This window comes from Spermophilus citellus, assembly GCF_964194105.1.
Source record: "Spermophilus citellus genome assembly, chromosome: 3".
Classification (NCBI taxonomy): Eukaryota; Metazoa; Chordata; class Mammalia; order Rodentia; family Sciuridae; genus Spermophilus; species Spermophilus citellus.
Genome location: NC_138184.1, coordinates 116,782,022 through 116,788,633, shown reverse-complemented (window position 1 = coordinate 116,788,633; position 6,612 = coordinate 116,782,022). Strand labels below are relative to the sequence as shown.

Below are 6,612 nucleotides of genomic sequence, written 5' to 3'. Positions count from 1 at the left end.
CCTTATTTATAAAGGAAGTCCATTCTACATATTTAGATAGATGAGTGAATATATAGATTGATCACTGCCTTGTTGTGACCTCAGGTATATAACATCCTCTCCTTTTGGAGCCTCAGTTTTTTCCTCTACAGGGAAAAGCAAATGTAAAGGATGAGATAATATGTGTTTTAGTCTTTGCAGACCACATAAGTCTTCCTTCCTTACTTCCTTCCTCCTTTTCCTCTTTAAAATGTAAAAGCCATTCTTGGCTCTCAGGCTAAGAAAACAGGCTAGAGAGAAAGAAGAACAAGAGGATTTGGGTCCGAGCCATAGATTGCTGAGTCATGCTCAATGCACTCATCTATCCATGTATGAGGTGTGAGGAAATTTGTCGGGTATCCTGCATTTTGTTATGTTTTTGATCCACCTTTAAGCCATCTTAGAAGGTAGACACCAAGTTGTACCCCCTCTCTATGAAAAAGATGACATCCAGAGAATGAAAATAATTCTCCTGATTTTCAGGGTAACTAGAATGACCAGAAGAGTTTGGAATGGACCAGTCCTGAGGAGAAACCCACCAGACCCTGATGCTTTTTAGAAAAGATGACAAACCTATAGTGTATACTCCAACATCTCTGTTATTTCTATGAGGCAAAGATTTAAAAGCAGTAGGTTGGGGACTTATGGTGTATTTCAGTGGTAGACCACTTGCTTAGCATGCACAAGATTTGGTTTGGATCCCTAGCACCAAAAAAAAAAAAAAAAAAAATAGTGGTACCCTTGATTGGGACTCAACAAGGTTGATTGTCAGCTGGATATGGTGGTGCATGCCTATAATCTCAGCAACTTGGGAAGCTGAGGCAGAAGGATCTCAAGATTGAGGTCAGCCTCAGCAATTTAGCAAGGCCCTAAGCAATTCTGTGGCAACTGGCTCAAAAAAGGGCAGGGAATGTAGCTCAGTGGTAAAGCACTCCAAGGTTCAATCCCCATTACCAAAAAAAAAAAAGTAAAAGTAAAAATTTAAAAACAAAATTAGTAACTTATTCTGAAGCTGCTTTTGTGGGCACATTTGAACATCACACCGATTTTTATTTTATTTTTTCAATACCTGGGACTGAACTCAGGGCCTCATAAATACTAAGCAAAACCTATACCACTGAGCTACATCTCCAGCCCCCTTTTTATTTTTCATTTTGAAACAGGGTCTCACTAATTTGCCCACGTTGGTCTCAAACTTCCAATTTTCCTACCTCAGGTTCCAACCAGCTGGGATTACAGGAACGTGCCACTATACCCTGCAAGCATCCACTTTTTACTTAAGTAGATCTTTGATTTGGATGCTTGGGAGGGGGCTAAGAATATGGGATAAAATCTCCAAACCATTCCTTGGATCTGTTGCTACTATAGACTAAGCTTAGTGACAACCACTTTGCAGGCCCTCATCCCAGTGGTCCTCAAACTAATTCCATGAGGTAAGTAATGTGACCTCCACTGAATCATGGAGAAGGGATGCTCCAAGAGGCCTGTTAACTTGTGTACCTCCAGTGTCACTCAGGTTATAAATGGTGGAATCACAGTCCAATGGCAGATCTTTCTGACTCCCAAATCAGAACCTGTTTCAATATATGCTACCAACTTGAACTACTTCCCTGAGCCTATGTTTGAATGACCAGGGCACTCACAGCCAATTTCTTCCACTTTCATCCTTAATTACATAGAGCATTAGGTTGTTTGATAAATGTTTAACATGTTAGTCTTTACTCAGTCTTTGTATGGATCAATTTGTGTTTTGTTTATCCGAGTTCAATATTTGAGGCAAAATTCCTTTGGGTTCTTGGCTGCTCAGAAATAGACTCACATAAATATGGCCAATTGGTTTTTGACAGGTGCAAAAGCAATTCAATAAAGGGGAAAAAATAGCTTTTTTAAAAAATAGCTTTTTAAAAAAGTGATGTCAGAGAGCCCAGTGCAGTGGTGCATGCCTGTAATCCCAGCAACTCAAGAAAGAGAGAGAGGAAAAATGAAATAGCAGAAAACAGAAAGAACAATAAAAATTATTCTAGGGCTGGGGATGTGGCTCAAGCGGTAGCACGCTCGCCTGGCATGCGTGCAGCCCGGGTTCGATCCTCAGCACCACATACAAACAAAGATGTTGTGTCTGCCGAAAACTAAAAAATAAATATTAAAAACTCTCTCTCTCTCTCTCAAAAAAATTATTCTAGAAAAGGGAAAACACAGCTGGGCTAGGTGGCACATGCCTATAATCCCAGCAGCTCGGGAGGCTGAGAGAGGAGGATTGTAGGTTCAAAGCCAGCCTCAGCAACAGCAAGGTGCTAAGCAACTCAATGAGACCCTGTCTCTAAATAAATACAAAATAGGGCTAGGGATGTAGCTCAGTGATCGAATGCCCCTCCCCAGGTACCCACTCCCCCCAACACAGAAAAAAAAGAAAAAGAAAAGGGTAAACACAAGAAGCATAGTAAATAGAAAACATAAAATAAAGTGGCAGGAACAAATCCAAATTATAAATAATTAAATGTGGCCAGGCAGTATGACATACCCCTATATCCCAGAGATTCAGGAGCCTCTGAGGAAGGAGGATTACAATTTTGAGGCCAGTCTCAGCAGCTGAGTGAGCCCTAAGCAACTTGGTGAAACTGTCTTTCAAAATAAAAAATAAAAAGGGCTGGGGATGTGGTTCAGTAGTTAAGTGCCCTGGGTTCAATCTGCAATACCAAAAAAAATAAAAATGTATCAGAGCAATTGGACATCATAGCAGGGGAGAAAATTATCTAGAACATATAAAAAAATTAGCTCAACACCGATCTAGAAGTAAAATGTAAAGCATAAAACTATAGAACTTTGGGGGGAAAAATAAGAGAAAACCATAGAGATCTAAGAGTAGGCAAAAAAAGTTTTAGATTTCACATTAAAATTACAACTCAAAAAAAGAAAAATTAATATATTGGACCACATCAAATTTAAAACCATATACTCTGTAGAAGACTCTGCAAAGAAGATGAAATAGCAAGCTACAGACCTGGAGAACATATTTGTAAACTACATATCCAATAAAGAACTCTTAAAAACTCAACAGTAAAAATCAAACAATCCAATTAGAACATGGGCAAAAAAACATGAACAAAATATTTCACAGAAGAAAATGTACACATGAAAAGATGTCCAGCCTCATTAGTCATTAGGGAAATACAAATAGAAACTACAATGAGATACAACTACAAACCTATCAGAATGACCAGCAAGAGGGAGGAGGGGAAGGAAAGAAGTACTGGAGAACTTCTTTGTGGAGCAAATTATGTTATATGCATTTGTGAATTTGTCAAAAGGAAGCCCATTATTATGTATAACTATGATGTGATAATAAAAAATCATCTTAAAATTTAAAATTAAGTCATCAGGATGGTTAAAATAAAAATAACAATAACACTAAATGCTGGTGAGGTTACAGAGAAACTGGATAATTCATATGTTGGTGGGAATGAAAAATGGCAAGATCAGTCTGGGGGTGCTAGGGTTGTGGCTTAGTAGTAGAGCGCTTGCCTAGCATGTGTGAGACACTGGGGTTCAATCCTCAGCCCCACATAAAAATAAGATATTGTGTCCATCTACAACCTAAAAACATATATATATATATATATATATATATATATATTTTTTTTTTTTTTTTTAATCACTCTGGGGGCTGGAGATGTGGCTCAAGCGGTAGTGCCTTGCCTGGCATGCATGCGGCCCGGATTCGATCCTCAGCACCACATACAAACAAAGATGTTGTGTCTGCCGAAAAACTAAAAAATAAATATTAAAAAAAATCACTCTGGGGAAAAGTATTGCCATTTCTTACAAAACTAAATACTTATGTCGAGCAATCTTAGTCTTGGGCGTTTATCCCAGAGAAATGAAATACAATGTTCACACAAAATCTTGTACATATTGCTAATAGCAGTTTTACTCATAATAGCCCCAAATTGAAATCAGCCTTGGTATTCTTCAACTGGTAAATATAAATGAGTACATTGATTCCACAGAATGCCACTGAGCATTAAGAGAGAAGCAACTATTAATGCCTGAAACAATAGTTGCAGATCTTTGTTGGATCTTATGGAAATTATGCTGTGTGAAAAAGGCAACACCTGTAATCCCAGAGGCTTGGGAGGCTGAAGCAGGAGGATCTCAAGTTCAAAGCCAACCTCAGCAATTTAGTGGGGCCCTAAGTAACTCAGCAACACCCTGTCTCTAAATAAAATATCAAAAAGGGCTGGAGATGTGGCTCGGTGGTTAAGCACTCCTGAGTTCAATCCTCAGTATCAAAAAAAAGCACTCTCAAAAGGCAACACACATTCTATGATTCTATTTATATAACATTCTATTACATAACATTTTTTTGTGTGTGAGGGGGAACATGGTTCTGGGAATTAAACACAGAGTCTTGTGCATGCTAGGTAAGCACTATGCCACTGAGCTACCTTCCCAGCTCCTACATAACATTCTTGAAAGAACAAAGTTGTACAGATGTAGAATAGATTAGTGGTTATCAGGAATTAGACTCTGAGAAAAGGAGAAGGGTTACACACAAGGCATCCTTGTGAGGGAAGGAACTGTTTTGTATCTTGACTCTGGTGGTGGTCAAACAATTCTACACATGTGCTAAAATTACATAGAAATACACACACACACACACACACACACAAAGATATACATATAAATGAATGCATGTAAAACTGATGAAACCTGAAGCCAGATGTGGTAGCACACAGTTGTAATCCTAGTGGCTCAGGATGCTGAGACAGGGAGATCACAGCTTCAAAGCCAACCTCAGCAACTTATCAAGGTCCTAAGAAATTTAGCAAGACCCTGTCTCTAAATAAAAAATAAAAAAGGACTGGGGATATGGCTCAGTGGAAAGGACTGGGGATATGGCTCAGTGGAAAAGTGCCCCTGGGTTCAATCCCATGTACAAAACAAAACAACAACAACAAAAACCTGGTGAAATCCAAATAAGGTGGATGAAATGTATCCAATGTCAATTTCCTGATATTGTACTATAGTTATATAGATAGTGCCACTGGGGGAAAAATGGGCAAAGGGCATAAATTGCTTTGTGGGATTTCTTACAACTGCATGGAAATGTATAGAGATCTCAAAAAAAAATGTTGTTCTTGTTTTTGCTTGATTTTTAAATTCCTTTGAGTTCTTGACCCAAGATGGTTCATTCCATGGCTGAAGGTGTGTTTGCCATTCATTTGTCTATTAAAATCTCACTTTGGGGCTGGGGTTGTGGCTCAGTGGTAGAGCACTCACACAGCATTCAGGCCCTGGGTTTGATTGTCAGTACCACATAAAAATAAATAAAATAAAGGTATTGTATTCAACTACAACTAAAAAATATATATTAAAAAAAAACTCACCCGATAACTTTAAGCAAAGTCTGTGTCTGTCAAACATTGGACTAACTGCTGTCCATACATCACCTCTCTTAATAGAACCTAGAAAGAAAGGAAGCACTGTAATTATGTTTCCATTTAACAGATGAGGAAACTGAAGTTCAGTAAAGTCAAGTCAAATGCTCCAATCCACATAGTGATTAAGGGTCAGGAACAAAACCAGAGCCTCTGAGGCCAAGTCCCCCGCCCATAATCTTTGCATTACATTCTCTTCTCTGACTAGATGCTTGTGACATTGGATTTTGGCCTAGATGAGCATTGAAGCTGAGACAAAAGGCCAAGGCTCTCATTTTGTATAATTCTTCTAGATTCCCCTAGACCATTCCAATTCCCAAGATTAAGTTCAAGTCCTAACATCATCACTTGCCAGCTACGTTCGTGGCCTTAAAAAAGGCACATCTTAAACTAGGCACACGTAGTAGCACACACCTGTAATCCCAGCTACTCAGGAGGCTGAAGCAGGGAGATTGCAAGTTCGAAGTCAGCATGGTCAACTCAGGGAGAACCTGTCTCAAAATAGAAAATAAAAAGGACTGAGGATGTAGCTCAGTGGTAAAATATCCTTGGGTTCAAACACCAGTTCTAAAAAAGAAAAAAAAAGTCACTTCTTTCTAAGCTTCAGTTTCCTCACCCTTAAATCAGAGCTCGAAATTCCAGCATTGTCAGTGGATCAAATGAAGTAATGCATTTCAAAGGGCTTTGGACACACCAAAGGGGGCAGTTATTATTAATAACAGGGCACCATGAAGTAAATTCTAAATATAGGCCACTCACTCCTATTTATCTTCTGGTTTGATGGCAAATGCTTTGAGGGCTTGGGCTGAGTTTTAACCTTTTATTTTATCCTAACTTCCTTTACAAAGTGATCCAAAAGCTGACAGTTTTCTAAAAGTTCTTGTTAGTTGTGATGTTGGTAGAAATGTGACCAGAATGCAAAAAAAGGCAAGGTTTTGAGAGTAAAAATGAAAAATCTTGTAGTTTAGCAGCATTTTTCTTATAAACTAAAGAGAGCTAAGAAAAGGTCTCAGCCAATTATTGGCCCCTGAATTTCCTGCTTTATAACCCTAGGTAACTCCATGTTTTCAATTTTGGAAGTGTGGGTTCTATCTTTTCAGGGGCATGGAAGAATGTGAAATTTGCTAAGTACTTTGAGGTACAACATGTTCTTGCT

The 6,612-nt window shown here is 38.6% G+C and overlaps 1 long non-coding RNA gene across 1 annotated transcript; it reads right to left on the bottom strand.

The window, feature by feature from the left end:
- Window positions 1–3,627: 3,627 nt before the first annotated feature.
- Window positions 3,628–6,160, bottom strand: LOC308644514. Its single transcript, XR_014021022.1, has 4 exons — window positions 6,073–6,160; window positions 5,871–5,947; window positions 5,406–5,483; window positions 3,628–3,785 (listed from the first exon to the last, which is right to left on the bottom strand). It is a non-coding gene; the product is annotated as an uncharacterized lncRNA (long non-coding RNA).
- Between the last annotated feature and the right edge of the window lie 452 nt (window positions 6,161–6,612).